This window comes from Anomaloglossus baeobatrachus, chromosome 2 (genome assembly GCF_048569485.1).
Source record: "Anomaloglossus baeobatrachus isolate aAnoBae1 chromosome 2, aAnoBae1.hap1, whole genome shotgun sequence".
In the NCBI taxonomy this organism is placed as follows: domain Eukaryota; kingdom Metazoa; phylum Chordata; class Amphibia; order Anura; family Aromobatidae; genus Anomaloglossus; species Anomaloglossus baeobatrachus.
In genome coordinates, this window is record NC_134354.1 from 362060951 (window position 1) to 362085651 (window position 24701).

The window sequence follows — 24701 nt, forward strand, 5'->3', positions numbered from 1 at the left end:
CAAGTGGTAGTGTTTTCCATAACTTCTCAAGTAAACGAAAAGAAATTGGACAACGCTTGTCTTGGCAGCAACCTGATCTTTTTAAACCCTTTAACACTTGTTTCACTGCAAAGTAACTATTCAATGGGGGGCTGCCATGCAACTTCAGAAAAAATGAAACCCCAGCAATAATCCTTGCCAGTGAAGCATAACTGATATTCTCATCTAATAAACCCTCTATGAACAATAAAGCAACCTCCCTATTAATTACAGAAAACCTCGAGTTCCTAGCTTCACAAAAATCACACCATCTCTTCCATGCAACTGAATAGCCAGCCCATGTTCTATCAGCCACTGAATTTTTGATCACCCCACCAATCAAACCCCTAGAATATCCCAAAGGTGAGGAGGGCAAGGTGCTCCGTCTTGGTCGGCATCTGGGAGATGCCGAAACTGCATCCACTGCTGGCGAGAAAGACAATCAGCCACAGTGCTGTTATTCTTATTCATATCAAGTGCTGCTTTTAACCATATATTAAACTTTAAGCACATTAATACTAAATGTCTCAAAATTTTCGCTGACCACACACATTTTGAGGACAATGTGTTGATAGCAAAAACCAACCCCTGATTGTCAGAAAGAAAAATTATCCTTTTATTCGCCAAAATCGGACCCCAGAGTACAACTGATACCAGAATTGAAAACAACTCTAACACTATCTTGCTTTTTGTTACCCTACCCAGTACCCATGACTCCGGCCAGACACCAGCAGACCAATGGTTAACAAGCACTAACCCAAAACCTTGAAAACAATCCACACCTATAAAGAAGGATAGGGACTCTGATGACCGAAAATCCTCTTGCCAACAAGTAATACCATTAAAATCCTGGAGAAATTCAAACCAAATAGCCAAATCTTCCTTAATGCCTACAGTAAGCCTAATATGGGACCGCGGAGACTTAACCCCTTTTGTCGCATCATAAAGGCTTCTGGAAAACACCCGGCCCATTGGAATGATCCTGAGTGTGAAATTCAATGCTCCTAGCAAGGATTGCAAATCCTTCAAAACTGTCTTTTCCTTTAATAGCATAACACCAATCAAGTATTTTAATTTAAGAACCTTCTCTTCCGGTAACATACATTCCATTCTAGTAGAGTCAATAACAATCCCCAAGAATTCTAACCTACAACACGGGTAAACCGTCTTCTCAGATGCTAATGGGACACCGAACAAATGAGCCAACTCCATAAATTTTAATAATAAATCCATACAAACTGAAGACTGACTAAAACCAACAAACAAAAAATCATCTAAATAATGAATAACACCACCTACCTGTAACTCAAATTCTAACACCCATTGCAAAAAGGAGGAAAAAGCTTCAAAATATAAACAGGACAACGAAAAACCCATTGGTAAACACATGTCAAAATAAAACTTCCCGTCAAAACAAAAACCTAACGAATTAAAACCTGTTGGATTCACCGGCAACAGCCGAAACGCCGCCTTAATATCAGCTTTCGATAACAAGGCATTCCTACCAAACCGTCTTACCAAATTAACCGCCATATCAAAGGACGCGTATCTCACAGACGTACTGGCAGGGACAATCTCATCATTTAATGACCCACCTACTGGGTGCGACAAATGATGGATAAGTCTGAAACTGCCGACCTCTTTTTTGGGTACCAAACCTAATGGGGACACCCTGAAATTATCAAAAGGAGGAGAACTAAATGGCCCAGCAACTCTGCCGGCCTCAACTTCCTTCTCAATTTTCTCCCTAACCACTTCAGGAAACTCTTTAACTGAAACCAAATTTTCAAACATACTACAACCTAACCCTTTAAATTCTGGCACAAAAAACCCCTCCGTAAAACCATTTAAAACCAACTCACGCTTCGCCTTGTCTGGGAAAAGGCCGAGCCATGGACGCATTCTTTCCACCTTCACTGGCGTCAATGCTTTTATTAAGCTGCTCTTTGAGTGAAGATCCCTGAGCACTAGATTGGACAGTCTTTTTAAAGCATTTAGCCATGGGATGTGTTCCCCCACAAAATGAGCACTCATGTCGAAAACGACAATTGTTTAACCATTTACATGACGTCTCATTATATGCGAAACACACCCCTTTCTTCAAACCTTGAGTGTTATGTCTGACCCCAGTATTTCTCTGTGGAAGCATCAAATTCAACCAGAGCCCCACATCCTTCACCCCCCATTTAATGTGAGAGTGTACTGCCATTTTTTGCCTAAACGATTCATCGTAGATCAACCATGCCGTGCCCCCAAAATTTCGGTAGGCTTCGAGTATGATGTCTACGTGCTGAAAGAGACCACTACATAAGTCGGATCTCCTTTCCCCAAGAACAGCAGCATAGATAGAAAAGGATTGAATCCAATTATTAAAAGACCTAAAAGGCTTTTTTTATCTTCATTCTCCTGCTTGTCATCCTTCCTATCCAATCTATGCTGCTGTTCCCTAGTAACTGGTAACAATGTGAATACATCAATAAACTCCCCATTCCAAATCCTTTCCTTAACAGAAGCACTCAAATGGAAACCAAGTGGCGATAAATCGCATGTAATAGCCTCCTTAAGGAAAGAATCAGGAATCCCTTGAACTCTATTACTGCCCAATGAATTTGCTAAAGGTAACTGACTATTACCTTTAAACATGTCCCTTAATGTACTGAACACTACATCTCTAATGTTATTTGGGAAAATGTCATGCGCAGGGAAAGGGGTAGAAGGCTTCTCACCCCTCCTGACGTCCGGATGCTGGAGACTTCCATCCGACCCCTCATCGCTGGATCCAGACCCGACAGCAAACGACTCTTCTTCGGGGCAACTCCGGACAAACAGCTCCTCTTCTTGCCCTGCCGCTGGAGTAGGCGTTCCGCCCACCCAGGCCCCGAGCGCCGCCGCTGCCCTAGAATCGCTCTTTTGCTTGGGCAGCGGCTGAACACTCCGGCCTCTGCTACGCCCCCGTTCCGTGGGCGCCGCCATCTTCTTCCTGTCCTTCGGATCAGCTGACCCGGCACCACTTCCTGTAGCGGCGCCCGTCCCGGAGCGATGACGTTGTTGATCTCGCGATGCCGCCCCGCGAGACTTGGGACCCGACGTCTTCCTCCGCTCTGCTGCGCTCTTCCGCGATGCCGCCGCTGGAGGTGAGTATGCCTCCTTTCTTCTCCTCTTCCTCCGCAGACTCTTGTCAGCCGACTCCTCCGCCGCCAATCCTATATTCACGACCGGCGGCGCCTCCGCCGGCCGCACCGCTTCAGCCGACTCTGACGATGCCGATGGAGCTGCGACTTCAAGGCATGCTTTCAGCCACTCCTCGCCGCCTCGTTCTCCGGCTCTTCTTATCAGCTGCTGCAGGAGATCTTCCATGTCTTGTCTCTTCAATCTTCATCAGCTGGACTGCCAGCTGACAGGTCAGTCACCCACATTTATACTTGAATTTCCCGCATAAAATTATTAACAACCAATCATCTTTAAAGGAAAAAGGCGCGCAACAGCTGGCTTAAACCAGTTCACTCAGCTGTCCGCGTTACGTCACCTTACCTCACTGAAAATAACGAATTAACCATTTATACACCCTCAATATTAAAACTACAATCATGAAAATGCCTGTGCGACCATAGCAACCCTCGCTAAAGGCTATAGGGTTTTTCCAATATTATTTATTATTATTATTACTACTACTAATAATAATATTTATTTATAGAGCACCATTGATTCCATGGTGCTGTACATGAGAAGGGGTTACATACAGAATACATATACAAGTTACAATAGACAGACTGGTACAGAGGGAATAGGACCCTTCCCTTGCGTGCTCACATTCTATAAGATATTGGGGAGGAGACAGTAGGTGGGGTGATTGTCCGGCAGCAGTTCCGGCACGGTGGTGAGGCAGCAGCAGGGCCGGCCTTAGCCTGAATGGTGCCCTGTGCAAAACTGCCCTTTGGTGCACCCCCTACTGATTTTTTACCCAGTTTCCCAGGAAACAAACGAGGACAGGAGGCCATTTTTTATATCCTAAGAAAATTGATCTCTTCAAATGTACAATAAATTACAAATTTGTGTTGGAGAATCTGCACCTCAAATCCACCACATCTGATGTCGTTTTTTTAGAGGTCTTCCGATTTCAACCATTTATGCCATATCCATGGATATTACACCCCACCCCAGCTCCGACTCCAACCCTCAAGCCCTCCACACTCACCACCATTCGTGAAAAAACATGTGTGTGTGTATTTATATATATATATATATATATATATATATGTACACACACACAGTTATGGCCAAAAGTGTTAGCATCTTTGAAGTTGTTCCAGAAAATAAAACATTTCCCTTAGAAAATTAATAATACACCCCCTACACCTCCCCTTTCCATAATATCTCTCCCACACTGCCCCTATTTATTATATTCCCCCACACACTGCCCCTCAGTGTACCCCCACACGATATCCCTGTGTATAATATCCCCACACACTGCCCCTCTGTATGATATCCCACACACACACACACACTCTGTATAATATCCTCCCACACACTGCTCCTTTGTATAACATCTCCCCACAAACACTGCTCCTTAATATATCCCCCTCCACACACTGCTCCTCTGTATAATGTCACCACATGTACACTGCTCTTCTGTAAATACCTACACACTGCCCATTTGTATAATATCCTACACACTGCTCCTCTGTGTAGCATCCTCCACACACACACTGCCCCTCTATATATCCCCCACACACTGCAACTCTGTATAATATACACACACACAATGACCCTCTGTGTAATATCCCTCATGTACGCTGCCCCTTTGTACACTATCCCTCACACAAGCTGCCCCTCTTTATACATATCCTCACACACAATGCTCTGTATATCACCCCACACACACTACCCCTCTGTATACTATCCCCCCACACACACATTGTCTCTCTGTATAATATCCTCCTGGAATATATGTCCAAATCCTGGTATATATGTCAGCATCCTGGGCCCTTCCTAGTATGCATGTCCCCCATCCTGGTTTATTGTTCTCTTCCTAGCATAAATGTCCTCTTCCAGGTATATATGTCCCCATCCAGGGACCCTCCTGGTATGCATGTCCCCATCCCAGTTTATTTGTCCCTATCCTGGTATATATGTCCAATCCTGGGCACCTCCTTGTATGTATATCCCACTCCTGGGAACATTCTGGTATATATGTCCCCATCCTGGTGTCTGTCCTCCTCCTGGTATATATGTTCCCATCCTTGTTTATTTGTCCCTTTCCCAGCATATATATCCCCATCCTAGGCTCCTCCTGATGTATATATATTCCCCTCCTGGGCACATTCTGGTATATATGTCCCCATCTTGGTATTTGTCCCCTTCCTGGTATATATCTCCTCCTTCTTGTGTATATGTGCCTTTCCTGGGTCTCTCCTCGTATATTTGTCTACTTGCAAAAAGAAAAAAAAACAAACATTTTACTCACCCTCCCCGGCTCCTACGTCCTGCAGCGTCCTCTTTGAGCAGCAATGCATTTCAGCTGGATGTGTGCCCTCCACACATCCAGCTAAAGCAAGGCAGGGGCTGCAGTCAGTGGGCGCCCCATGACCCGAGGCTGGAGTCAGCGGCCCCCCACCCCCCGCAGCTGGAGTCAGCACCCCCCCTGCAGCTGGAGTCAGTGCCCCCCCATCCCTACCACCCGTGGCTGGAGTCAGCGGCCCCCTTTGCCCCCCGTGGCTGGAGTCAGCGCCCCCCCGCAGCTGGAGTCATCGGTCCCCCACGGCTGGAGTCAGCAGCGTTCCCTGCGGCTGGAGTCAGCGGCCCCCCGCCCCCCGCGCCTGGAGTCAGCGGCCCCCACAGCTGGAGTCAGCGGCCCCCACCCCCCACTGCTGGAGTCGGCACCCCCCTGTGGCTGGAGTCACTGCCCCTCCTCCCTACCACCCGTGGCTGGAGTCAGCGGCCCCCTCCACCCCCTGCGGCTTGAGTCAGCACCCCCCCATAGCTGGAGTCAGCAGCCCTTCCCGCCCCGGCGGCTAGAGTCAGCGGTGCCCCCCGCGGCTGGAGTCAGCGGTCCCCCGCGCCTGGAGTCAGCGCCCCCCCGCCCCCCGGGACTGGAGTCAGTGGCCCCCCCCGCGGCTGGAGTCAGCGCCCCCCCCATCCCCAGCGGCTGGAGTCAGCGGTGCCCCCGCCCCCCCCGTGGCTGGAGTCAGCGGCCCCCCCGTGGCTGGAGTCAGCGGCCCTCCCCACCTCCCACGGCTGGAGTCAGTGCCCCCCCGACCCCCCCAGCTGGAGTCAGAAGCCCCCCACGGCTGGAGTCAGGGGCACCCCACGGCTGGAGTCAGCGGCCCCCCTGCCCACTGCGGCTGGAGTCAGCGGGTCCCCCACCACCCCCAGCATTCTTCAGCTCATAGAGCGCCTACCTCTCACTGCTGGATGCCGCACGCTCGCCAGCTCCGCGTTGCCCGCAGCACTGTGATGAGGTGCAGAGTGATGACCTCATCACATTGGGCTGCGGGATGACGAGCCGCCTCCCTGCTCTGCTCCATTCACAGTGCCTCCCCCAACACATGGCTAATTTGCATTCGATGCCCTAGAAGGACTTCACACGCACCTTAGTCATGTGCAGACTGCAGTTGTGGCTGAAGCGACTCCGCCGGGATCATCTGCTGCAGCTGTGACTGGGGCTCGTAAAGCTAAGTGATTAACCAGCTAAGTAAGTAACTGGCAGCGGTTACAGTAAAAACGCAGTGCTGGGACCGGAGGAGCCAGGAAATGTCACGACTTCTTACCTCTCTGCTGCGCCCCCCCCCCCCCTGAAGCATGGCTGTCGACGCCCTGTGCGACCACACAAGTCGCACATGCCTAAAGCCGGCCATGGGCAGCAGTTCCAGCACGGTGGAGAGGCAGCAGTTCCAGCACGGTGGAGAGGCAACCTTTTGATTTCAAAAGAGCATCAAAGCATCAATTATTTTAGTTAGAGAAATAATCACAGATCTTCTCTCTTTAAAATTGCACATATCCTTCTTTATTTTCATGTAATCCAAGATAGACTTCATGGGGTTGAAATCAGGGCTCTCTGTGGGCCATATAAACATTCATAAAACTACTTAAGATGAATGAATTTGGAGGAAATCAGATTCCTTGATTATATTGCATGATACATCAGTATCTGCTTGTATTGCTCATCTAAGTGGAAGTAAAAAAAAGACAGCAGGTACTCTGGACTGATGGGTCAAAAGTTAAACTATTTGCATTTTGTCACCAAAAGGCTTTAGTGCAATACAATAATGAATGTTTACATAAAAAAGTAATGCATGGTGAAGGCTCCTTGCAAGTTTATGGTTGTATTTCAGCATATGCAGTTGGGAATTTGGTCAAAATTAGTGGTGTCCCCCATGCTGAGAAATATAGGCAGATACTTAGCCATCATGCAATACCAACAGGGAAGTATATGACTGGCTTCAAAATTATTCAATAGCAGGACAATGACCCCAAACATAGAGCTAATTACATAGACAACTACAGCTTAAGGGCACGCTCACACAAGCGTAAAAAACGGACGAGTGCAATGCGAGAAAATCTCTCATTGCACTCTGACCAATGTTAGTCAATGAGGGAGAGCAGTTGGTCAGCTTTTCTAGCATCCAGATTCTGGATTGCAGGATCGGGTCACAGTCATATGACAATCGGCTCACGCTCGCAGCAGAGACTGAGTCGGGGGTCATTAGCATAGCGCATCCATTGCTCTTGCATCGGATGCCATACGCTAATGTGTCTGCAGCCTTAAGAAAAACAAGAAGTCCTGTAAGTAATGTTTTGGCCCTCAAAGAGCCCTGATCTCAATATAATCATGTCTGTCTGGGATTACAGTTGAAACCAGACATTTACATATACTATCTAAAAATACACATCTGCATGTTTTTCTCACTATCTGACATGAAATCAAAATAAATCTCTCCCATTTTAGGTCAATTAGGAACCAAAATTATTTATATTTGCCAAATGCCAGAATAATGAATGAGAGAAAGTTGTAAGATATTTTTATTACTTTCTGCAAAGTCAAAAGATTACATACATTTCATTAGTATTTGGTACCATTGCCTTTAAACTGTATGACTTGAGTCAAACATTTTGGATATCCTTCCACAAATGTCTTACAATAGTTGGTAGGAATTTGGGCCCATTTTTCCTGATAAAACTGGTGTAACTGAGCCATGTTTGTAGGTCGCCTTACTCACACCTGCCTTTTCAGCTTTGCCCATAAATTTTCCATAGGACTGAGATCAGGGCTTTGTGATGGCCACTCCACAACATTGACTTTGTTATCCTTAAGCAACTTTGTAACCAGTTTGGCAGTATGCTTCAGGTCATTGTCCATTTGGAAGCTTTAAGTTCCTGACTGATGTCTTGAGGTGCTGCTTCAGTATTGCAACATAATCTTCTTTCCTCATGATACCATCTATTTTGTGAAGTGCACCAGTGTCTCCTGCAGCAAAATAACATCCCAACATGATAATGCCACCCCGTGTTTGACAGTTGGGATGGTGTTCTTAGGATTCAGAGCTTCTCCGTTTTTCCTCCAAATGTAACGATAGTCATTATGACCAAACAGTTCAATTTTACTTTCATCAAACCACAGGACTTGTCTCCAAAAGTTAAGGTCATTGCTTCTGTGTGCATTTGCAAACATTAATCTGGCTTTTTTTATGTTTTTTTTTGAGTAATTGCTTCATCCTTGCAGAGTAGGCTTTAGACCATGATAATACACACGTTTCAGTGCACGTTTCACTCTGGATAATGACACAATCTTACCAGTTTCCGCCAGCATCTTCATAAGGTCTTTTGCTTTTGTTCTTGGGTTGATATGTACATGTCTGACTAAAGCACATTCATCTGTGATACACAAAACCCCTCTCCTTGCTGAGCAGTATGATGGCTGGACAGTCCCATAATTGCTTGTACAGATGAACGAGGCACCTTCAGGTAACTGTAAACTGCCTCCAAGATAAACTAGACTTGTGCAAGTTCACATTTCTCTTCCTGAAATGTTGGCTGATTTCTTTTGACTTTCCCATGATGCTACACACGTAAGCAGTGTGTCTCAGGTGAGAATTAAAATACATCCAGAGGTGTGTCTTTAATTAACTCAGATGTTGCCAATAAACCTATTGGAAGCTTCCAAAGGCATAGCATCATCTTATGGGCTGTTCCATATTGTTTAAACGCATAGTACTCTTAGTGTTTTTAAACTTTGAACTTTGCAGAAAGTAATAAAAATGCCTTAAAACATTCTCTGTCTCATTTGTCTAGCATTTGGCAAATACAAATAATTTTGGTTACTAATTGACCTAAAACGGGAAAGATTTACTCTGAGTTCATGTCAGATAGTGAGAAAAACATGCAGATATGTCTTTTTAGATAGTGTATGTAAACATCTAGCTACAACTGTATATAAAGAGACAGAAGGATTTACATGAGCCTTCATCTATAGATGATTTGGGGTTAGTTTTCTTGGTAAGTACTTAAAGAATTAATGTTTTGGTGCTGCTTTTAAGGCACAGGGAGGTCACAATACTAATGTATATGTCACGAAAAGGGGGGGAGGAAGAGGAAGGAATATGGCTTAATAGATCAGAATATATCCCTATTTCCTCAGTATAGCTAATTTTTTTATAATAATAATAACAACAATAAAAATAATTTTTATTTATATAGTGCTAACATATTTCGCAGCACTTCATAATTCAGAGGGTTCATGTACAGACAACATGAGATATTAGAGAATATCACAAATCAACAGTTACCAAGAGGATTGCGGGCTCTGCTCACAATCTACAATCTGTGAGGAAATAGGGGAGGCACAAAGGGTAAATGTTAAAAAGTGCTTGTATTGTATGGTCCAGCCATCAATATAATACAGTATATAGGGTATGTATAAAACGCTACATGAACCGGTCACCAGCCAGTATGTGTACAAGTACAGATACAGAGGGATATTAAGTACATGAATGATGTAAACAGATGATAAAAGAACCAGATTTTAAAGATTTTAATAAGTGAGGTAAGGTGATAGGACAGTCTAAAGAAATGTGTTTTTAGGTCACACTTAAAACTGTGGGTATTGTGAATTAATCAAATTGTTCTTGATGGTGGGGAAGTATTGAAGATGGAAGTGGGAGTTTCAAGTTACAGAGGATTCCAGCCTTAGGTCATTAGTGGAACGGTGGGCAAGGGTAGGGTGATAAAGCTGAGGGAGAAGATGTAGGGTGGTGCAGAACTGCAGAAGGCTTCGTGGGTGACAGTATTAAGTTTATATTGGCCTCTTAGGTGGATGGCATAGAAAGGTAGCAACCATAGTTAAAAATATGTCTTCAACATAGCTGACACAGAGATAGATGGTGGTTGAGCAACCAGGGACAATACCCTGACACATTAAGTCAAAAGACACTGCAAAGTAATGTCTAATCACTACAAGTATTATTGACAAATGATCTGTAAATTTGCATGCCTGTATATATATATATATATATATATATATATATATATATATACATATATATTAATGAATAATAATTAAAGGAAATATTAGTTCCAGCATAATTGTGATATACATAAACATTGCATAAATAATAATAAAAGGGGTTAATCCAAGCGTAATGGAAATATCACAATACAGATTGAAGTGAGTGAAAAGATAACATTACATAAATAAGATCACATAAAGTGCAAATTGTACATACAGGAGTATACACATAAGCTCACCCACGCGTTTCAGCAAATCATCATTGGAGTGGTTGGTGGGGATAGGTTTCCTGGTATATAAAGGGTGAGCAACCAGTCAGAGATAAGTCAATTCTAGCATGTATACATGACATATAATTTGAATATATTATCCATTGGAATCACAGGAATCCAAAAACCAAGCAATAGGTGCCAGTGCCTGCTTAATAGATGCAGGAAATGACTACCGGTCACATGACTAGACCAGTTTATTACCAAAGCAGCGAAAAAGTCAAATACGCTTGCCCGGCTTGAAGTCAATAGGATTGCCCTACACAGAGGTCATAGGGCCATCGCATAATCAAGGTCTGTACTTTTTCCTTTTTTATCTCCTATATCCGGCATATCATGCTCACGTTTTTTAATCTTTTTTTGGTAAATATACTGAATGTAGTTGGTATTTATTTCCAATAATATATACTACATTTTTTAACTCTTGCAATGACAACATCACACTCTTTTAATGTTACCATATATCTCATCTCTCAAAGGTTAAACAGCTTTTTTTCCTAACATTTTATCCCTGCAAAATCCAATTTATCTTCAGTTTGGTATGCTTTATTTGGCCATAAAGGTGGCGCAATTCTCTTTAAACAACACACGATTCAAAAGTATATGGCCTAAAACTTTACTTTTATTGAAATATATAAATCTAAAAACATGAATCATTGAAAGCCCGTGGTACAAGGTGCTCGGGTACAGATAGAAACAGATTGTACGATATTTGATAGGAGATTAATTCACATAGTATCAATTTAAAGTCCTATTAAAGTGCAGCTTGCTAAAGTGTGATAATGAAAATAGACTTTGAATGTGGCCTACAGCAGTGTACGGAGAGATTACAGCAAGTAAATGCTATATAGTATATACAGTGCTTACAAGTAGTATTCAACCCCCTGCAGATTTAGCAGGTTTACACATTCGGAATTAACTTGGCATTGTGACATTTGGACTGTAGATCAGCCTGGAAGTGTGAAATGCACTGCAGCAAAAAAGAATGTTATTTCTTTTTTTATTTTTTTTTTAAATTGTGAAAAGTTTATTCAGAGGGTCATTTATTATTCAACCCCTCAAACCACAAGAATTCTGTTTGGTTCCCCTCAAGTATTAAGAAGTATTTCAGGCACAAAGAACAATGAGCTTCACATGTTTGGATTAATTATCTCTTTTTCCAGCCTTTTCTGACTAATTAAGACCCTCCCCAAACTTGTGAACAGCACTCATACTTGGTCAACATGGGAAAGACAAAGGAGCATTCCAAGGCCATCAGAGACAAGATCGTGGAGGGTCACAAGGCTGGCAAGGGGTACAAAAACCTTTCCAAGGAGTTGGGCCTACCTGTCTCCACTGTTGGGAGCATCATCCGGAAGTGGAAGGCTTATGGAACTACTGTTAGCCTTCCACGGCCTGGACAGCCTTTGAAAGTTTCCACCCGTGCCGAGGCCAGGCTTGTCCGAAGAGTCAAGGCTAACCCAAGGACAACAAGGAAGGAGCTCCGGGAAGATCTCATGGCAGTGGGGACATTGGTTTCAGTCAATACCATAAGTAACGTACTCCCCCGCAATGGTCTCCATTCCAGACGAGCCCGTAAGGTACCTTTACTTTCAACGCGTCATGTCAAGGCTCATCTACAGTTTGCTCATGATCACTTGTAGGACTCTGAGACAGACTGGTTCAAGGTTCTCTGGTCTGATGAGACCAAGATCGAGATCTTTGGTGCCAACCACACACGTGACGTTTGGAGACTGGATGGCACTGCATACGACCCCAAGAATACCATCCCTACAGTCAAGCATGGTGGTGGCAGCATCATGCTGTGGGGCTGTTTCTCAGCCAAGGGGCCTGGCCATCTGTTCTGCATCCATGGGAAGATGGATAGCACGGCCTACCTGGAGATTTTGGCCAAGAACCTCCGCTCCTTCATCAAGGATCTTAAGATGGGTCATCATTTCATCTTCCAACAAGACAATGACCCAAAGCACACAGCCAAGAAAACCAAGCCTGGTTCAAGAGGGAAAAAATCAAGGTGTTGCAGTGGCCTAGTCAGTCTCCTGACCTTAACCCAATTGAAAACTTGCGGAAGGAGCTCAAGATTAAAGTTCACATGAGACACCCAAAGAAACTAGATAACTTGGAGAAGATCTGCATGGAGGAGTGGGCCAAGATAACTCCAGAGACCTGTGCCGGCCTGATCAGGTCTTATAAAAGACAATTATTAGCTGTAATTGCAAACAAGGGTTATTCCACAAAATATTAAACCTAGGGGTTGAATAATAATTGACCCACACTTTTATGTTGAAAATTTATTAAAATTTAACTGAGCAACATAACTTGTTGGTTTGTAAGATTTATGCATCTGTTAATAAATCCTGCTCTTGTTTGAAGTTTGCAGGCTCTAACTTATTTGCATCTTATCAAACCAGCTAAATCTGCAGGGGATTGAATACTACTTGTAGGCACTGTAGCTCACAAACATAACCCAGGCAAAAATCACTTTGCAATTAGCACATGGATGTTTTTGAACTTAATTAGTGTTCATATCAGCTGTTTCCTCTGTCCCTACCACCTTGAATTGCATAATACTCTGTTCAGAGCAGTGACCTTGGAGTCAGAAATGCAGGCAGGCAGTGGCGTAACTAGAGTTGGATGGGCCCCGGTGCAAAGTTAAGACCTGGGCCCCCCCCTCCACATACACTGACACTTGGAGTAGGGGATTATGACACTGACACTCGGGGTACAGGATAATAACACTGACACTTGACTCTCACCAACAGCACCCTGAAATCCCTCTATCAGCACCCAGCTTTCCTATGTTCTGATATTTATCTTGTCCTCAGCACCCAGCTTTAACATATAAGAGCATGAGAAAGCTGGGTGCTGAGAGATGTATAGCAGAACATGGGAAAGCTGGGTGCTGAGGGAAAGAGCCTTTTTCCCTCAGCACAAAACGTTCCCATCCCCTGATTGTATCTTTGTCCCCCTTGTATAAAGTTCTCAAAATACTATAATGGCCCCCACATAGCCTTCCATGTATTATAATTCACCCCATAGTACTCCATATATTATACTGCACCCCATAGTACTCCATATATTATACTGCACTCCATAGTACTCCATATATTATACTGCACCATATAGTCCTCCATATATTATAATGCACCCTTTTACGGTTGCTGTGGCACTGGAGACTAAGTTCGGATTTCTAGCTACTGCACATGTGCGAGCGCTGGAGACTAAGTCCTATCTTGGAGCCATTGCACATGTGCGGGTGACATCATCGCTGACACGAGGTCACATGTCTCTGACACCTTCTAAGCTGATTGGCCACTGGTCATGTGCTTGTGACACATGGTCACATGTCTCTGACACCTTCTATGCCGATTGGTCGCTGGTCATGTGTTTGTGACGCTTTGCTCGGTGATAGGCCAGCGTGACGTCATTGCTGTCGTTCTGGCAGCGGATTGGCTCTGGTGTCCTCCATCTTGGATGAGGCACAGAGTCTATATAAGACCCTGACGCACGCCGCCCAGCGCTCAGTGCTCTTGGTTCATGCATGAGAGTAGACGCTCTGTGCACGTCCCTCTAGGCATCTCTCTGTTTATGCTAGGTGAGCGCTACCGGCAGGGTAGCGTTCTTATACCTTACAGCTTCGGCTGCGGTCCATATCCTTACATCTTAGTGGAGCGGACATAGGCAGGAGCCTGAGGCACATGGTCCGGCTGGGCCTTGTGATTCTACTCGTAGGTGGACGTTGCCGCTAGGGTAACGTTCCTTATACTGCGTCTGGCAGTTGTTCGTATCCTCGCACACTAGGGGAGCGAACATAGGTAGGAGCTTTGTGCGGCTTGTGCTGCTGTCCGTCTTTTTTGCACCACTACAGGAGCGGACCTAGGCAGGTGTCATATCTAGTGGTTCGTGTCCTCGCACACTAGTGGAGCGAACGCAGGTAGGAGCTTTGTGCGGCTTACGCTGCTGTCCGTCTCCTGGCACCACTAGAGGAACGGACCTAGGTGGGTGCCATTTCACACTCACTGCTTTTGTCTCTGTGATCATTAACAGAGACCATACCACACACCCTCCGAGTAAGGGAGGAATTGCTTTATTTCCTAACTATATGCCTCTGTGAGTTTAACAGAGGTATTGCACTTTGCACTTGTGCTACTACTATTTACAGCAGCACACTTATATACTCTTCCTCACTCATAAACCTATCCCTTTTACGTTAATGCTAAATACGGTAGTCTCTGTGACTTTAACAGTACACGCCGTGATTGGCTCTAGTGTCACTGAGACGTATCAGTGTCAGTACTGCTTCCGTAGTACAAGATACCCCTTATACTCTGCCATAGTCTGCAGCAGAGACTTTGCACGGTGGACCCTGACTGTCTGATATCCCTTTTGGTTTTAATAATCAGACAGCCCCAGTAACACACCCCCATAGTCCTCCATGTATAAAGTAGCCCTTCAATTATAATGCATTTCCCATAGTTCTCCATGTATTAAAATTCACCCCATAGTACTTCATATATTATACTGCACCACATAGTCCTCCATGTTTTATAATGCACCCCATAGTCCATGTATAAGGTAGGCTCCATAGTCCTCCATATATTATAATCTATCCCCCATAGTCCTATATGTATTATAACGCAACCTCATAAAACGTCACATTGTATTATGCAGCCCCATACTCGTCCATGTATAATACACCCCTTTATTCCATGTAAAAGGTGTCCTTCATTTTGTATTATGCAGCCACATAGACCTCCATTTATAATGCAGCCCTATAGACCTCCAGTATAATGCAGCCTCATAGACCTCTATGTATAATACACCCCTATAGTCCATGTATAAGGTGTCCTTCATGTTTATTATGCAGCCCCCCCAGGCCTCCATATATAATAATGCAGCCAACCTCTCCAGGCCTCCATGTATACTATACCAGCTAGCCTCTCCAGGCCTCGATGTATAATATAGCAGCCAGCCTTTCCAGGCCTCCATGTATAATATAGCAGCCAGCCTCTCCAGGTCTCCATGTATAATATAGCAGCCAGCCTCTCCAGGCCTCCATGTATAATGTAGTAGCCAGCCTCTCCAGGCCTCCATGTATAATAATGCAGCCAGCCTCTCCAGGCCTCCATGTATACTAATGCAGCCAGCCTCTCCAGTCCTCCATGTATAATAATGCAGACAGCCTCTCCAGGCCTCCATGTATACTAATGCAGCCAGCCTCTCCATGTATACTAATGCAGCCAGCCTCTCCAGGCCTCCATTTATACTAATGCAGCCAGCCTCTCTAGGCCTCCATGTATAATAATGTAGACAGCCTCTCCAGGCCTCCATGTATAATGAGCCTCCCCAGGCCTCTGGCCACCGTGTATTCACTAATTTTTATATATATATATATATATATATATATGTATTTATATATATATATATATATATATATATATATATATATATATATATATATAAAAAACAAGTACTCACCCTCTCTCTTCCTGCTTTGTCTTCACGTCTCCTCATTCCACTGCTGCTGTCCTCACTGCTCCCCTCATTCCCCAGCCGCTGCTCGTCCTCACTGCTCCATTCATTCCCCAGCCGCTGCTCGTCCTCACTGCTCCCCTCATTCCCCAGCCGCTGCTCGTCCTCACTGCTCCCCTCATTCCCCAGCCGCTGCTCGTCCTCACTGCTCCCCTCATTCCCCAGCCGCTGCTCGTCCTCACTGCTCCCCTCATTCCCCAGCCGCTGCTCGTCCTCACTGTTCCCCTCATTCCCCAGCCGCTGCTCGTTCTCACTGCTCCTCTCATTCCCCAGCCGCTTCTGTGTCCTCACCGCTCTCCTCTTCCACCGCTGCTCGTCCTCCCCCTTCTCGTTCTCCCGGTGCTCCGGTCGGCGTCCTCCCGTCCTGCGCTCTGTGTACTCTGAGCACAGCAGTCGCACAGGAGTGATGTCACCGCGCAGGCATGGAGGGGGGGAGGGGAATGATGATGCATAGAGTGCCGCCAGCAGCTCTATGCTTCAACATTACTGTGCGCGGTGATGGGGGAGGGGGCCCCACTGCCGCCGCTGACACCAGGCAGGGGGGCCCGGTGTCAGCGGCGGCAGCGGGTCATATAGCCGCCGCGTGGTTTGTGACAGATCAACGCAGCTCCTCCCTCACTGACAGGAGCTGGCTGCTGAACTGCCGGGCCCCTAAGCTCCCGGGCCCGGTCGCAATGGCGACCGCTGCGACCGCGGTAGTTACACCCCTGCATCCAGGCGTCTTTCTCATGCTGTTCCCATTCAATTTGACCACTTTTTCCATCCATTTCAGAGATTTTATTGCCCCCCCACACCTCCTTGGAGGGTCTAACAGAAAAATGCACAAATGTCCCATTGACATCCATTATACTTGTTACTTGAGTTGAGCATCCGAGCTGCTTGATTTGAGTAACGAGCTCCCAAGCATTTTAGTGCGCTCTCATCATTAAGTGGGATTTAAAAAATTTACTCTCCATGAAAAAAAAAATACCATTCAATATCACTCTCAAACTAACACAAGCAATCTCACAACTAGAGATGAGCAAACTTGTTCAGTTTGTCAATTTCAAATTGAGTACGACCATTTTTTTATCTGGTTCTAGGTCATATACCCGAGCATTTTTGGAAAAAACCCGACAATGATCCGCTATGTTCGTTTTCCAAAATGCTTTTTAAATAATATATGACTCTTTTGGATAGGATTGTGGTGCTGTGGGGGATGGTGAATGGGGATGTGTTTAATGACGGAGGGGGTGGGGAGAGGCCAGAGGAGTGGCGCACTTTTTTTTCCTTAATTTTATTTGTGGATATTCCTGCAGGCAAACAAGGTGCAGAAAACATCCACAAGGTTTAGACACAAAGGCTTGTGTCATTGACTGCCTAAGTCACATGTCCCTCTGCATATAAAATGAGGACATGCAGCGTTGGTGCCATTTTGTAAATGTTAATGCTTAGGGAAGGTGCTGCTGCTAGACAGTTAGCTTAAGGGTACTTTCACACTACATTTTTTTTAACATGCGTCCTGAACATTTTTATTTAATGCAAAAAGCGGATCCAGTACAAATGCGTTTTCATTTCAATAGTAGAAACGAAGGTATCTTCAGCTCACCTGCTACCCGGGCTGCCAGTCCTTGCGGGTGCCAGGGATCCACCGGTAGGTCCCAACCGGTTAAGAGTAAATGGAAAGGAGGAAAGGATCCGGCACAATCTCCTCTAGATAAAATGTCAAAGCTTTATTAGCAAATATTAAAAAGATTACATCCATGGAAACAAAAGGAGAGGGTGTTAACCCATGGAAACTTGCCAAGTTTCCATGGGTTAACACCCTCCTTTTGTTTCGACGGATGGAATCTTTTTAATATTTGCTAATAAAGCTTTGACATTTTATCCAGAGGAGATTGTGCCGGATCCTTTCCTCCTTTCCATTTACGTTTTCATTTCAATGCATTTGCAATGGACTCGCGTCAATATGCAGTAACATGCGGTACAGTCAAAATCCAGTGACTTGCAGTATTTTAACTTTTTTCAAAAACGCCACTTGTAGCGTTTTTTACCTGCATCCAAATACTACATGTCACCGGATCCTGACTGTACCACATGCAACTGCATGTGAATGGTGGCATGCTGATAGAAAGGATCGATCCTATTTGCTCTACTGAGCATGCCCAGAAACCAGCCTGGCGTGATCACAGAGTCTCTCTCTCTCGTCGAGATCCACTGACTCCCGATCACATAACTCCAATGCCCGCCCAAAAACTGCAAGTAAAAGGATCCTGTAAAATAACACTTGCGTTTGCATGCATTCAACAGGATCCAGTCATGTGCGGTTTGCGGTTTTTTTTACGTCCGTCAAACGCATGTTAAAAAAACGTAGCGAATCCGAGACTTTATACCTTTAACTCGGGTGACCTCCTGACGACAACCTCACAGCCCCCGGTAGTGCTGGTGTCATGGCGGTGTCATCAGGAGGTCATCCTTCTGGTCACATTGGCATGATGTCAGCAAAGGCCTCTGCCAACATAGCTAATGCGAAGAAGCAACATTATTTTTCTAAGTCCACATGGGCATGGAGTTGATTATAAGAGAAGCGGAGGTCTGGGAAAAGGACCCCCAGATAGAGGGGTCCACCATAATCATGCAAAAGGGAGCTTCGTTCCCACAGCACACCCCCTATCGGGGGGTCTCACCCACAGATCCCCGCTTCTATTCTAAACAAGTCCATGCCCATGGGAACATGAAAAAATAATGTTTATTCTGGCTGGAAGCGTCGGACTGCATTTTGAACACGCCCCTATCAAGTGATAGGTGCATGTTGAATTTATGTTACACCTGGAAGGAGCCTGTACTCTAGTATCAACCTTCAGTATCTTGGTATAAAAATAAATAAATAAAATAATTGGCGTAGGGCTCCCCTGTATTCTGATACCCAGCACAGATAAAGAATATGGCTACAGGCTGTAGACACAGTCTTTCGCTCATCTTGGTTGGGTATCAAATAAGAGGAACCGCAGGAACTTGCTTTTTTTAAGTCTTTAAATAAATGATTAAAAAAACCTGACATGTGGTCCCTGCCAATTTTGATACCCAGCCAAGATAAAGCCCGACAGCTGGGGCCGGTATTCTTAGGCTAGGGAGGCCTATGGTTATTAGGCCCCTCAGTCTAAAAATAGCAACCTTTAGCTGCCCGAGATTGTTGCATTCATTAGATACGAAAAGCTTGGGCCTTTACCCGGCTCATCTCAATTGGCCTTATGCGGTGGTAGTCGGGATAATGAGGGGTTACTAACAGCACACAGCTGTCATCAAGCCCAGAATTAGTGATGGGAAGGGGCCTTCTATCAGAACCCCCTCCACTAATCCTATAAGTAAAAAGAAATACACAAACACTGAGAAAAAAACTTTATTTTCAATAAAATACAAAACATGGATTACGTCACACCTGGAGGGGTGCATGGGGGGTTAATAAAGTGGTGAAAGAGGGTGCTTTTTTGTCTTTTATTTCAAAGAAAGGATTTTTGGGGTGTTTGTGTTTATTTACTTTCACTTACTGATTAATAATGAGGGGTGTCTCATAGAAACCTGCCATCACTAATCTAGGACTTAGTGGCAGCTATGAGCAGCCATTAACTCCTTATTACCTCGATTGCTACTGCACCAGGGCAATTGGGAAGAACTGGATAAAGTGCAAGGACGGTCGCATCTAATGGGTTTGGAACTTCCAGGCAGCTGCTGGTTGATATTTTTAGGCTGAGGAGAGCCTAATAACCATAGGCCTCCCCAGTCAGAGAATACCAGCCCCCAGCTGTGGGGCTTTATCTTGGCTGGGAATCAAAATTAGGTGGAACCGCGCACCGTTTTTTATAATTGTTTATTTATTTTACTGTACGATATAGACCCGCCCACCAGCGTCTGTGATTGGTTTTAGTCTGACAGTTGTCACTCAGCGTGCGGGCGAGTCTGACTTCAACCAATCACAGACGCTGGTGGCTGGAAGAAGCAGTGAATATTTATGAGCCTAATGAGTGGTAAGGGAAGAAGAATGAGAGGCCGCCAGAGCAGTGTGACAGCTGCACCATGCCAGTGATCGGTGAGTATTAGGCACTTGGTTAGAGATGCTGGCTCTGAATTCAATGTGCGCAAAATGGCGGTGGAAGGTCTGCTTTAGACCCTATGATGCTTCGCTAGCAGCCAATCACAGGAATGCCACAACCAAGATGGCTGCAGCATTACTGTGATTGGTTAAGCAGACCAGCATGTTTAGTGACTGCAAATCAGGCGCTAAAATGGCTGGGCGGGACATCCGTATATAGAGAGGCGAATACACCATTACTCGCTATATAATGAATACCCTGAATACCGTACTATTCTGCGAATAGCAAATAGTGATGAATACATTTGCTCATCACTAGTTGGCACTAAGTTACATAAATTGAGAAAGTCATCACTTGAGAAGAACAAAATCTCCATTTTACGTGATCTGGAAACCATATTAGCCAAAGAAAGTACCATCTTAAGCTGGTAAGACACAGAATTTTGGATGGCTGTCATTAAGTCCATGACCATTCATGCATTGCTTACAAAATGCATAGCCTAGGCTGGTTAGCTCTTAATTGCCCCCAATGCAGGAAATTTCAGTCGCTCTCATGAACTTACTGGCAATGACAGAATGTTGTGCCTGGTGACAAATATCCTAAACAAAATAGGGATAATTTTTGGACTGTATTTTTTTTTTATTTTTAACAATATGAAAAGTCTGTCTGTGCTATGTGTTATTAAACAGGTTACTGTTTCATTTGAGTTTCAAGATTCGATCAGCTCCAAACACAATACATCCATTCAGCTTATGCGAATCCTGTGTTTGTTTGGATACCAAATTCTTCACAGGGGTATGTTCAGTTAACAATACTGCCCTTAATAATTACCCAGGCTGCAATGAATGAAAACAAAAGGAAACATAGAGTGAATAAAGTCAAACCCCATAAAATAATAAATACTGTGTTACAAACATTGCGCATCACCCCAACACTCTGCATGCTTCTACTGAAAACAGCTTACAAAATATACACAAATACCATAAAATCATAATTACTTTGCTGCACAACTCTCCGCCGTACACAGATCTGCTTTGAGCTCAAAGAGTAAAAATTATATTAAGTTTCCAGCAATATAGGTTTCTCTGTGCCTGATTTGTTGCTCAGCCACGATCATTTTACATGGACTGAGCGGCACGGCAGGGCACCAACTGTTTGTAACGTTACTGCTGCTTATTCTTGCCTTTCGCTTTTCCTTTTCTTTCTTCCTTCTTGTATAGTGCCCCGCGTCTCTGTAATTTCATTACAATATCTAGAAGCTGTGACATGTAAACACATACAGTGCACATCTTCTCATCAGCAGGGAACAGTCGTACGGGCAAATTGCTAAATCTTATGCATTACTGAAGCATGTAAAAGGATGTGCCATTTTTAATTTATTACATGCGTTGGTTTTTATTTCATTGTATGAGATATTGGTGACAGTTTTCCCCAATTCTACCCCATCAGATAATTTAGAATTGGCCAAAGACATTTGTTTCTAGTACAAACTACATATTACTTGCAAATGACCACATGGCTAAACTGCTATAATGAATCCACATATATTCTCAAATACAATGCGAAATTACTAAACATACAATATATCCCAAACGTGAGTACACACTTACATTTTTTATTTTATTATATATTTTCATGGGACAAAACTGAACATATAAAACTTTGATACAATGTAATGTAGTCAATGTACGGCTTGTATACCAGTGTAAATTTGGTGTGCCATCTAAATAACACAACACACAGCCATTAATGTCTAAACTGCTTGCAACAAAAGTGAGTATACCCCTAAGTAGAAATGGCCAAATTGTGCCCAAAGTGTCAAAATTGTGTAACCACCATTATTTTTAAGCTCTGCTTTTACTCTCTTAGAATTGGAATTCACTAGAGCTTCACAGGACCACTGGAATCCACTTCCCTCTTCCATGATGACATCACCGAGCTGGTTGATCTTAGAGACCTTGCTCTCCTCCACTTTCCTTTTGAAGATGCCCCACAGATGCTCAATATGGTTTAGGTCTGGCCAGTTCAGCAACTTTACCCTAAGTTTCTTTAGCAAGGCAGTGGTCCTCTTGGAGGTGTTTGGTGTCCTTACCATGTTGGAAAACTGCCCTGCAGCCCAGTTCCTGAAAGGAGGGGATCATGCTTTGCTTCAGTATGCCACAATACATGTTGGCATTCCTGTTTCCCTCAATGAAGTGTACTTATGCAGCCCCAAACCATTATACTCCCATCATCATGCTTGACTAAAGGCAAGACACACTTGACTTTGTACTCCTCACCTGGTTGCTGCTACATATGCTTGGCACCCTCTGAACCAAATAAGTTTATCTTGGTCTCATCAGACCACAGGACAGGGTTCTAGTAATCCATGTCCTTAGTCTGCTTGTCTTCAGCAAACTGTTTTCAGGCTTTCCTGTGCAACATCTTTAGAAGAGGGTTCCTTTTGAGATGATAACCATGCAGACCAATATGATGCTGAGTGCAACAAATAGTTTGAGCACTGAACCCTCACCCCTCTAAATTCTGCAGCATTGCTGCCAGCTGTCAGGTTTCCGGGTTTTCCAGTCCTCTTTTGAAAGAGCTTGCCCTCGGTTAACATGGAGTTTTATGTTCTGTTGCCCTACTTCCTGTCCAGCTGCTTAAAAGGCCGCCTCTAAGCCTAGTCCAGTGCCTGAGTATACTGCTTGCTGTGTGCTCCTGCTTTACTGCTGCTGCTACTTGATTACCTTTGGATCCTCCTGAAAATCTACCGACCGACTCTGGACCACACCCGGTTTCTTCAAACTGTGCCCGGACTCCGTCTGCCGTCTTTGGTCAGCACGTCTGCCCGGTTTCTTCCGGTTCATAACCATTCTGGACTTTCATCCCGTACGGACACTTCTGGACTTTACCACTTGCCCCTTGTGTTCCCGGCTGCTGCGCATTTAGGCCTTCCGGGGTTGATTGCCGGACAGTCCCTGTATAGGGGTTCGCTCTGGTGGTCTCCCTGGGGGAGTCCGGTGCGTGGCCCCGGGAATCCCCTTCGCTCCGTTTCGGAAAGGTATTTTCATGTGTTTGTTATACTGTGTATTTCGTTGTGTATCTACCGTGGTTACATATCATAAACATCTTGTACCACAAACTCGTCTCTGGCTGTCATTGCCCTAACGCTATCGAAATCCTCAAAACATACAATAGTATTACATTATACTCAGGCCATAAGAGGATTTCGCTGGGGCAATGACTGAGACACGAGGAGTAGATCAGCTCTTTTCTATGATTAACTCCTTGCAGCAGGAGATGGAGGTGGTGCAGACTAAACTTAGAGATGTGGAGGCACAGCTGGGCCATGATCACCAGGTACTGGGTCCGGCTATACAGGACTTGCAAGTCAGAGTGGAGGGTCAGGAAGCCGGCCCCACTACGTCCGTATCAGCTGCCGGTATGCCTAGGTTACCCCCATTCCGTTTCAATGGTGACCGTAGTCAGTTTCGTGGATTTGTGAACCAATGTATACTGTTTTTTGATGTACATGCCGATTATTACCGTTCTGACCGGTCCAAAGTGTTATGTATAATTATGTTATTAACCTCACGAGCACTGGCTTGGGCTAATCCTATGATAGAGAACCGGGACATCCGTTTAAATCACCTAGATGATTTTCTGACCGCAATGGCGCAGATGTTTGATGATCCGAATCGCCGTGCTACCGCTGAATCGGCTCTCTTTTCCTTACGTCAGGGAAAGCGTTCTGTCGTTGAATACGCCACTGAATTTAAGAGGTTAGTGGTAGACACCGACTGGGGAAACAATGCATTATTGTCTGTTTTCAGAAAGGGGTTGTCCGGTACCATCAAGGACGAGTTAGCTCGTTCTGAATCTCCAGGGGATTTTGAACTGTTTCTCCAGCACTGTGTGCGTATTGATACCCGCTTGACGGAACGTAGACAGGAAAAATGGGCAGCTGTAAACCGTGTAAACAACTTTGCATTTCCTTCCAGAGAACCCGCTCTCAGGACGCCACGGGAGGCCGAGGACGTTCCTATGCAAGTGGACTCTCTGCAAAAGCGAGAGACCAATGAACGTCGCGAACACCGGCTCCGTGAGCGTTTGTGTTTCTATTGCGGTCAATCGGACCATTTCTTGATCGACTGCCCGAAACGTCCGAATCGCCCAAATAAGGTATTGGCAGCCATGGCAGAGTGTGACAACACGGACGCAGAGTCCGATATCTCTGAGGCAAGTGGACACTTGGATGCGGTATTTCCCTTGACTGTAATGTCAACCTCACCGAAGGACTCGGAAGGGAAATATACCCATTGCTCGCTCCCC